The sequence below is a fragment of the Lepeophtheirus salmonis genome, chromosome 14 (genome assembly GCF_016086655.4).
Source record: "Lepeophtheirus salmonis chromosome 14, UVic_Lsal_1.4, whole genome shotgun sequence".
NCBI classification, from domain to species: Eukaryota; Metazoa; Arthropoda; class Copepoda; order Siphonostomatoida; family Caligidae; genus Lepeophtheirus; species Lepeophtheirus salmonis.
This window is the reverse complement of record NC_052144.2, coordinates 2,896,641-2,908,218: the sequence shown is the minus strand read 5'-3', so window position 1 is coordinate 2,908,218 and position 11,578 is coordinate 2,896,641. Positions and strand designations below refer to the sequence as shown.

Here is an 11,578-nt window from a genome sequence, read left to right as displayed (position 1 = left end):
ACAATAATAACGAAGAAAAAACCTGTCCCAAAAGTACAATGCATAAGTATTCATTGAGTGTATTATGTAAAACGTACTATGTAATAAAAATTGTTTCCATGTAAGAAAACCTGATATAACTTACGCAAACAAGAAAAATATTGTATTTTCTTGATTTTTGCATCAATCACTCAGTAACTCAATTATAGATGACTCCAAAGCGTCTAGAACGGACAATATTGATACATTTATACAAAAAAAGGGGTTCATGTTCATTAGTTCCTTCATAAGGGGAAAAGCCCGTGACTACGGGCTATACCCTCTGACTAAAAGCTCGTGATCTTTAAATTTGTCAAAAATAAAAGGTTTTCTGTCAATGATTTTTGTTGTTGTCAATTGTCAAATTTGGCATTTTTATAAAAAACAAGTACTTTATGTATATGGGTTTTACCAAAATATTCCTAGGTCGGTCAGATGGAGTAATTGTAATACTATAATGTTTAATTATACTTGATCAATACTTAAAGTTAAGCCCAGAGGCAAATAATAAAACTTATTTGACTACCCCCCGAGCCCCACTTTAGGAACCATAGCACATATCTTGCAAAAAATATTCCTGTTTTCAATATAAGAGGAACATAAATTATTTTTACTTATATTTAATTTAATCTATTATCTTATATATATATAAAACTGAATAATTAAAAATCTAAAAATACCCTTAATGACATCACAAGGGATCCATTTTATCTTTTTTTAAGGATCCACAAGTGGAATTGGACTGGTAGGCGGTCATAGATAAGGGCCAACACAACACCAGTAATTATGGTCAGATTTATTGAGAGTGAGGCCTAAGGCAAGGGAAAAATACGAGGCCCTTTTTTTCACAATGTATGCAAAGTGGGGGTCTCAATTTTTTAGAATAAATGCATCATTCCATCTACAACGAAATGATTTTAAATAAAGTATGTAATATCAGCTCTAAATCTCATTTTTGACACATTAGCCTAGGATATCTACTTCTTCTACTAAAGAGGAAGGCAACAACATCCTATTTGACAATGCGATAAGTAAGGAACGGAACAAGACTCGTATTTTCATTAATAATACTATGTACAACATATTCATGAATTCAGTGAATATACATAAATTGTATTTGTGTCTATAGTTCTCTTTTCCTTCAAGTTGGCCTTTTCTTTTTTTTCCTTTTTTTTTGCAAGCATGTGTTTTTGTTGTCCTACTTGCATTTATATTCAATAAAAATAAAGATTACTAATCACTGCAAGGACAGTACACAGTACAGTTTCCATAAGAAAACTGTACCTCACCAATTCGAGCTCTAAAGGGTCATTATTACTTGCAATCAATGTTGGGATATTAAAAATATTTTTTTTTCTAAATTCATCATCTTTTATACGCTGTATTATTGGTTGCTATACATCAACAAACAACGACAATAGAAGCAAAAATGCAAGGTGCCTATATATTAGGTTTGTCGATAAGAAACTTGAAATGCAGTCTGGTTGACGTTAGCAGACAACTTTTTGATGACGTCACAACGGAGCCAAGTTCAGTGTTACTGACTACCGTTAAGTATTGACTCATATTATTCCAAGAATTATGTCGTCTTTGACTAGGCGTATTTGTGCTGTGGCAACCTGTACAAATCCATCAAATGTCCCCTATTTTTGTAAATGTATTTGAAATGTTATGTTCTGACCTATTTTTCATTAAACAATACTTTTAATTCATTTCTTTTTTTAAATATACTGTACTCGTCGAAAGGTAAAAATTTATACAAATACGATGAGATGAGAAAATAAAATACAATATTATGTATTAATATAATTTATTTTATCGAATTTCCTCTTAAATTGGCTCCTCTGTGACGTCATCAAAATAGTTACTACAATTGTAAACAAAAGCAAATAAATATCTTATCGACACACCTCATATACAGTAACCTTTCAAAAAGGCAAGACTAAGAGATTACAGATCTCCTCCGCTCATCACTCTGTAAAAGAGGTCACGGACACTGTAAATTACTCTGTTGAGCTTATCATTGTAGACTTATTGTGAAGTCCTATATGGAGGCCAACTACCCCAAATGGGATTACTCTTGGCAATAAGACTCAGCACCTACCTATAATAACTGAAGCTTGGTGCAAGGAAAACCTCACCGATTTCTGGCCTATAAACTTGTGGATTCCTCATCACCGGACTGCTCGCCCCTGGACTATGGATATGGATCTTCGTAGAGAGGAGGGCCAAAAAAGTCCCCAACCGCAATGTTGATTTTCTCAAGGCCTCCGTTGAGAAGGAGTGGACTGATATGTCCAATGACTACGTCATCAATTTGTGCAATGCATTCAGACCCAGAAGGAGGTCATTTTGAGAAATAATTGTTGATATTATAAGATATAATTATAATATGTTGTTCTTGATGAAGTTGGTTTAAGTCTTACTATGAAAAACGGTACGGTTTGCTTAAGCACACTGTACATATTATGTACTGACATCAAATTAACGCTTTAGTTCTATGTACATTATAGACTAAACAAGTAGGATCAGACAATATTTTTGTTATTACATACATTAAGAGTTAGTACCTATGATGATAGATGAACATACAAACTAATTAATTAATATCTTTGTCCCCTTTAGTTTATATAAATATATTCTCCCATAGATTATATTTAAAGTGTTTGAAGCACAGCTGTTCCGAAATTTTTAGACCTGAGCTGTGATCTTTTTTCTCATTTTAAATCTGAGTGAAATTTGAATGAAACTTAAGTTAGTCAAAACTCCAGCTCTATCCCAAGGTTTTGAATTTATTTTCATTACGAAAATATATCCAAAAAATGGATAACCATTAAAATTAGAAGTTCAACAAACAAGTCCTGGATCTCTCCACCTTTAAATAGTTTGTTTCTCCTCAACCTCGTCAAGACACAACACTTCCTAGATAATGGTTACTTTTTCGTCATTTTTTGTATTTACAAGACACTCTTTCCCTTTCAGAAAAAGATACATAAATAATTAAAATATTTTTTGAAGCTGGAAAGATGTATCTACAACCTACAGGACAGGGCAGGGCAGCAAAACGTGGACTCGAAAGATGGATTTAGAAATACATCAATATATTTATACTTTCAATAATAGGCAAAAAATTAATGTTAACAAAACATGTAGACAAGGTTTTTGCAAAACATTTTCCAGCTCAATATAGTCAGCTTCATTAACAGTCACGGCCTTTAACGTCGACCAAAGGTCATGCAGGAGTTGATGACAAACTCTACTGACAAGTTGTCTTATGACTTCATTGACTACACATTAGGGTTTGAGGCCCTGTTTGTTTCCCTCTCCAAAGTGCCCCATATAAAGAAGTACAGTAGATTCCAATCTGGTGAGGAAGGGGCCATATCTCTTTGGACCAGAATCGAGCCATTTTATCTGCTCAGAACTTTTGGCACTTGACGGTCGTGTGAGAGGAGGCACCGTTGTGAGTCCATGCGTAGTTACCATCTGGGTAGTTGTTCTTCAGCCATGGCAAGATGGTGTACCTAAGCACCTTATAGTAGGTCTCCTGGCATCTCCTGAAAGGATGCATCTTCTTTCCATCAAAGGCCACAACGCTGAAGACCACTATTTGGCCGGATATGTGGTGTGGTAACCCCCATGGACCTCTTCTTTTGATTCTGCAAGCCAGCGGTCGTCCCGACAGTTGTGGAATTGATCAACTGTGAAAATCTTCTTGTCCGAGAAAATTTTCAGAATTGACCCATTTGCCTTGATACATGTGAGGATTTTCTTGCATATCTCGAGCCTCCTGGCTTTCATGACCTCTGTCAGAAAGTGGCGTGGAGTCCTTGTGAAAGAAACTAATCCCTAGTTGTGCTTTCAACAAACTTAACAGGAACTTCGTGTCCTCTTTAAACTATGCCCTCCACTTCCTGACATCCTGGAGAGGTCTTCTACATTTGTTTCATCCTGGCAAACTTAAAAACCAGGCTCCTAGAACACTTAACAATGTCCGTAATCTTCATTACATCAACTCTAGCATCTCGGAGCTGCCTTTTTGCTTGTTGCTCGCTCAGGATGATGAAATTACTAAATGATTAGTATAGTTTTTTTGATGTAAAAAGGACGGCGGAAACTTAATTTCAAAAAAATAATCACAAAACCTTTTCATATTAATGAAAAAATAAGCAATAACTAAAGATCCACGTTTTGCTGCCCTACCTTGTAAATTTCATGTTTTTTTTGTTATTTAAATCTTTAAAGGCGAAAAAACACAAAACCAGACCTTCTGGGTGATTAAGATTATTTTTATTTTCTCGGGGGGGATCAGGAACACACCATCTCAATCTAAGAGGGGAAAAATTGATATTTTATTAACTTGTGTTATCCATGGCTTACGTCACAGATAAAATGAAAAATCAGAATGGGTTCAATAGGTTCTTTCGGATACGACTGTAAGTTCGTCATATTAGAGCTGAAATAATTCTAGAAAAATGACAAATTACGATTTATTTTCTACTACAATAGATTAAACTCGATTCAATAATCAAGTCATGATTCCAGGATTTACTAATATACTTTTAAGTCACATTTTTCTTCTAGAGTTAAACAAAAGCTATCATGTAAACCAGAGAAAAATACAGGATTTTTACCCAAGTAGTAAATAGTCATGACACTGCTGGTAAAGAGGGGCCCATAATTGATCGTACAATCTCATGTCATTGAATACCACATGAACCGCAGGTTGCACACCCCTTATATAGACGAGTAAACTGCTTTAGTGATATATTCTAACTCAAGAAACGTAGAATATAATATACCTCATTTTTTAAACTGTTATTTAATGACCTATTAATAGACAAACAAACCCAAAATTTGTAGATTTAAAAAACAAAACAATTTGTTGAATATTTATAATACCATTATACTCCTCAATAGTTTTATGCCTGAGGCACATTTATAAATAAACCATCCTTAATCACACTAAAATATAGAATAACGACACAATTCTACATTTGTAGAAGAATACGCACAAACACCATTTTTGAGACCCTTGATCCCCATTATAGTTAAGGCATTGTTCTCAGACTTAGACGGTGTACTTTAGCAAAAATAAATACATATAAAAAAATCTCGCCTCTTTTGTAGTACTATTATCAATATAATTTAAAACAAATATGTATAAATAACAATAAAGTCATTCCGACAATTGAATTTGCTGATATAAGCATGGATAACAAAGTGAATGAAAAATGAGGTCAAGAAACATACAGCTACTTATATGTAGAGTGAATCTCTTTCTACAAAAAATATACAAAATCAATAAATGAAGATGACCAATTACCAGACTGTTAAATGCATTGATATTGTAATTTCTTGATAATTATTATTACTTACTTACTAGCCCTGTACCCAATCTATTTCTTGGAATCAATTACAATTAGACATATGTAATAAGAGTCAAATAAAAATATTTTTTAAACAAATTAAAGAAAGAGCATGCATGCTCCTTCGACTAAAAAAGTGGAACTGCATCAAGGAAGACGAAGAAAGAGCATTGTGTATCAATGAGTAAGGAATAAATAGGGGGGAGAAATGCATATTATGTGTGTTGTACATACATAAAAACTTAGATAATATTCGATTATTCATCATGCATGAACCCAGGAGTCACAAACAACAATAGTCTCTTATTAATTATACAAAAACACAAAGACAAGCACAAAACGCTTATTATAATCTATTAATTAGTTTTTCTTTAGCTGAATCTACATATTATCTATATAATATCGTGTTTGTGTACTAAACGGCCAAAAATAACAATTGAGAAGAGGATTTCAATCATCATAATATATCACAAAAATAACAACGTAGGAACATTGTTCAAGTTGCATAAAATATGACATTAATGCGTACAAGATAGATTTTTTCTAGTTGACAAAGTGAAGAGGGTTTGAAAATAAATTAAATTTTTTGAAATAAAATTTTAATATTAAATCTTTGTGAAAAAAATCATATAAATCTACAGCTACTCACAAAAAAATTACAAAAATCTATACTTATTCACAGAAAATTACATTTTTTGGAAACAAATTCAAAAAATTAAATAAACATTTCAAATATTACATTTTCTATTAAAAAGCAAAAAATCCTTAATTGGGGGGGGGGAGGCACAGCCCTCCCCTTGTGGGATCCCCGGGAGAGTGTTTACTGATAACCAGTGCTTGTGCTCATGAATAACTGAGAGTGATATGTTTTTCTCTCATAGCTACTTACAACTAATTTAATGAAGCGTCATGACAGCTGTGCTAGTCTCCCTCCCTCCAAACATTATTCAAGTTGAATCATGCCATTTTTCGGTTCCTTTTATTTCTACAAACCGACAGATCATAGTTTATACAGCTATAAATATTATACATATCTCTGTGGCGGTATAGCTGAGTTTTCTGATCTATGGTAGAATAATTATTATCAACTTATTCATATCCTATAAATGCAGTATGTCTACATTTTTAAGAGGCCCTTGGTAACACAAACTCCACTCCACCCCTCCTCCAAAAAATGTCCTAGTTATTAATACTACAAAAATAAATAAATACTAAAAGAGTAACAGCAAGAATTAAGCTAATGTTTTTATGAAGTAGTTGTTTAAAGGTACTTATAATAATGAACTGTTCTTTCCTCCCAGACATATCTTCTTGTTAAATCCCCTATCCGTGAAGTCTGGGGACTATTGCATAAATTCATGTTCAATTTTAAGATTGTTATATTTATCATAAATATTAAAAAAAGATCCGTCTAATATATAACATGATTAAAAATATTTTCGTACAAAAACCAAAATGTAATATAGCTAAAACAATTATAGCGAATGGTAGTAATATTTATAACATTGTACAATCTAACTGAAATCACTATCTTAGCCCTGCACAGTTAGATTACATGTCAACGTACATGCTGCCTTTTCCTTAACTTGCGCTATTCTCAGCTTGAATTTAAATATGTAGCCAAATTTTTCTGATGATATTTTCTTTTCATTTTTACTTTTAAAGCCAGCAAATCATTTTATTATCAATTAATATAAATATTAATTAAAATAATCATATTTATGTAACTTCCATGTATAATTTGGGAAAATGAGATAATTTCTTGAGTCATTTTGATAAAACGTACAAAAAACCAATTTTTATTATTAATTACCAATAACCGTAAACAACAAATTGGAGAGACAAAAATTACTTTTCGTTTTATTTGAAGAACCATTATGGACAGCTTTGAAGGCTACTTGTTTTTATTAACTGAAGCTTTTCAGATTGACAGACTTTTATCTTGTCAATCTAATATTTCTAATAAATTACCCTAATAAAATCATTTTTTTACTAGGAAATAAACATCTAGGAATTCAAATAATCATACTATATCTAGAGTAGTCACATGTCCCTGTATTAGAGTTGTAAATAAATGGAAAAAGGAAGTTATAAGTTAAAGGGATATCAATGATATAATTAATATATCCAAAAATATCACGTCACTTGATTGGAAAAATAACTGCTATTGATCTACAACCCTATCGTATTTATTTGTTCATAAGTAATACAACAAATGGATGTCGAATTGCTCGGTTACTTAATCAATCTTTATATTAAAGGAAATTATTCGGAATATTGGATATTATCTTATTGTATAGTGTATGATTTACATGAAGAGTAATGTGTTGGATAAATTATTCTTAAAGCAAAAGTACCATTAATAGCTAAATCACACAAAATTAACATCATTTGCTGGTTAGCAAATTAATTGCCAATTAATGGGTGCATCCCTAGTTCAAAATATTTAGTTCTTAGCTCAACCGTAGGGGAATTATAGTGATGAAAATCCTGTTTATTTTGGGTATGTAAAAAAATCCCGAAAATTAACATGGTAACCCTGACAAGTGTTTTTTTGGAGAACAGCTTAGCTGTCATGACATTTTATTAGATCGGCTACAAGCAGCTGTCTAGAAGGAGATAGGGAGAGGGAAATAAACAAGACATTAGCAAGAATTACTCCAATGTAGATCGTCAATTCTACTCTGAGTAAAACAAGAACTTACTTCTTTAACTCTGCAACAAATCCTCAAAGTTACACTCTGTCATTTATGAGCACAAACGAATCAAGTTTTGAATATAATTCAATGTAGTAGAAAAAAATCACTACTCAGGAGTTAAATAGTGATGAAAAGAGCTGAGGAAAATAATATCCATTCTTCAGATTACCAATTTGATAGTTTTTCACAAAAATTTTAAAATTTGACACAACATATTTAATAAACGTCAAATCTAGATTTTTATTTTTTTCACATATAAAAAATGAAGATATTAATGTCACTTTTTTACTTTCAATATACAAATGCATTGCGATAAAAAAAATGGATTTGTTATACTTCATTTTTTGAGAAAATATTTCAAAATTTGGCTATAAAAATTTGTCAAGGAAGCATAAATAGAGTTGTGTAAAATATAACCTTAAAAAGGGCGATACTTTTTCTTTTTGGGAATTTGAAAATTTTTCATTTTTTATTTTCCAAAGCTGTTATCATTATTCTTTTATTTTTGAAGAGAGAATATTTAAATATAAAGTAACGTGGCTAGTACGTGAAAGACAAAGAGTATAACTGAGGATATTTTGGGAAGTTATTAGTGCAATTCCTTGTTGGGGTCGGAGTAGAATTGAGAATTGACATCGGAGTAATTCCGGCCGATATCATTGGTATATACGGAGTGGGGTTTGTGTTTATTTCCTTCATCCCATAGCTGATATCAGCTAATAAAATAAAACTTCATGAAGGCTAAACTCCTCTCCTCCAAAACATTCTTTTAAATGGTTGTTAGAGTGACCACGTTCATTTTAGGTTTCTTTTTCTTAACATACCAACAGTTCGTATTAGATGAATATATACCTCCAACCATAGCCCAAACTTCCATGAGGAGGGGCTGTACCCCTTGCTATATCCACACCTGAAATAAAGGGATCAACTTTCTTAAATATACATTTGTATATGCAGACTGTAGAATACATAACCTAATCATTCTACACATCAAAATTGATATCTGTTCATGCAAGAGTTAATAAGATAAGAATGACGATATGAGAGTCGTCGAGTATGTATGTGTGTCAACTCCGCCAAGGAAGAAGAAGATGATCCTATGTACATATTATCTGTCAATATATACATACATCAGCTCATGATATCTTTGATATACATAATTATAAAACAGCAGAGTGATTTAGAATACACACAAATTATACATAATACAATATGTTATACTTATACAAATGTTTGAATTGGAATATACATAGGGGCTATACAGTGTGCATATAAGCATACAAATGGGTCAAGGATCATCTACATAAAGGGCCGTTGCTACATTTTGCTTAAGGGAGGTTAAATATATTGTTGGGATCAACTTTTTTGGATAGGCTTATTTTTTAATAACCTTTTTTAGAAAAGACATTTCATTTTTTCCAGTTATTGAATATTATAAATTATTTACAACAACCGCTGTCTTTTCTGTAAAATATTACAATTTTACATAAATATACATTAAATTTTCTAACTGCTATCTCTTTTCCTCGACTGATATATCCATGGGGATTACCTCCATGCCAACGGCCACGTGTACATATCGTAGGTCCGGAGCTAAAGTGTCTCAAACTTGTAATATTATTGATCAAATCAAGATGTACACAATTACACAAAAAGTATTGAACATTTGTCAAATAAATTAATAATTCTAATAATAATGTGAAAGCAAAATCTCATTTTTGATAAAAAGAGATAACTTGTACCCATTTCCACTAATGGGTCTACGATAGGTACAGAGTTGTTTACGAGCTTGAATGAAATTTTGAGTCAATGACAGTATAGCCTCAAGTCATTTCACTTATAGTCCGAGTCGTAAATACGACTACTTCCCAGATCATCTTATTCAATATTCATCAATAATAATTTTATTTCGAGTCTGGAGTGGTAGTTTAGTTAGACTTAACTAAGAATGACTCAAGTCCAAGGAGTTGTCAGATATATTAAGTCCTTCCCAGAGCTATGATTCCGTCATTGCCAGAGGTGAGGACTTGGACTCGAGACACAACTTGATCTTAAAATCAAAGACTCACGACTAGAAAGCTATTTTATACAGAACACAAGAAAAGCATGACCGCTATACTGCCTTGAGATTGCAAAACAAATCATATCAATAGAATGTGATTGTTGGAAAATTCAAATCCTTTAAATATTCATAGTCTGATATCCCTAATCATAAATTTAGGTTATTACTTATTGCTTCCTGGTGGCATGAAGATATTCCATCACGTGTACAATTCCACTGACACACATTTTACAATAAGGATTGACAGTTATACCCCAAAATAAGGAGATGCTGTGTTTTGATTGTCTACAGCTGATGTTAGACCATTTTAATATCAACAAAATATCCAAATTGGCAGGGGAGTTTATGTATAATACTTTAAGACAGTATAAACTATGTTGAATTTCAAATATGTTACAATCTTAAAAATATGAACATTTCGAAGATATTGTGTTTTGCCAGCTCAGAGAAGTATAGCTGACTTTGTATTATAATTATGACATTGAAAGGAGATCAGAAGAAGACTCGATTAAGTGAGCAAAGACTTGATACGCGAATTGGACTTGTAGTATAGGGACTTTCTCTCACCTCTGGTTATTACTAACATTACTAATTATTAATAACATTAAAACTCAATTTTAGAAAATGATAATAACAATCGGTTCACCAGTATGAATCCTTTGTATTTGACCTTCAAGTTAAAATATTCCCAAGTCTCAAGTCGCAGTTTAGTGAATTCTAATTCGTTCGAATAAATATACATCTAACCCCGCCATGAGAAAGAGAGAAAATAAGGGATTTGTTTGTGTTTCTTTGAGGCAAAAATGCGTGCCAAAAAAAAAAAAAAAAAGGATGCATTGCTAAAAACAATGTATGCAGAACAATAAATACTATATTAATTGCACACCACTCAGCAAATCAATCCTTACACAACACTTATATATATATAAAGGAAAAACAGAATATAAATAGGCATCTTCTTTCAACAGAGACTTATAATACAATATAATAATTGCACTAGCAACATCATTCCTACCACCTCAAAAACATTAAATATAAAAAAGAGCCTTCTCAAACATAATACAAAAATCATTTATTAGAACTGCAGAAGATTTGAAACTTGAGACTTTTGATGTGAAGATCTATAGTATATATTCAAACGCACACTCATGTATGTATGTACTAATAACAATTATACTACAATCAAATGCATTAAAGTACATATGTATAGACATGATTCTTTGTTTTATTACGTCTAATCATGATACTAATACCTCAGATTTAATTTCTTTGAGTATATTATATAAAATCCCTGCATATAAGCAATGTAGTGATGGGGTTTGTATCTGGGTATGTAACGTTAGAAACAAAGAACACTAAAAATGGTTCATAAAGAAGGCATGTGTGCACGTGAGTATATCATGGTGTTATCTCAGTATACTAACATACAA

The 11,578-nt window shown here is 31.9% G+C and overlaps 1 protein-coding gene across 5 annotated transcripts in view; it reads right to left on the bottom strand.

The window, feature by feature from the left end:
- ClC-a (chloride channel protein 2) overlaps nt 1–11,578 on the bottom strand; it is a 42,196-nt gene that overhangs the window by 4,249 nt on the left and 26,369 nt on the right. Inside the window, exon 2 of one of the 5 annotated variants that reach the window (XM_071893608.1) lies at nt 8,911–8,996. The exons of 2 other annotated variants lie outside the window; for them this stretch is intronic. The gene's annotated coding sequence lies outside the window, so the exon portion shown is untranslated. Of the gene's footprint in view, nt 1–2,122; nt 2,144–8,910; nt 8,997–11,578 lie in introns of those variants that run through there. 2 more of the 5 variants (XM_040724405.2, XM_040724406.2) reach the window with 2 other exon arrangements.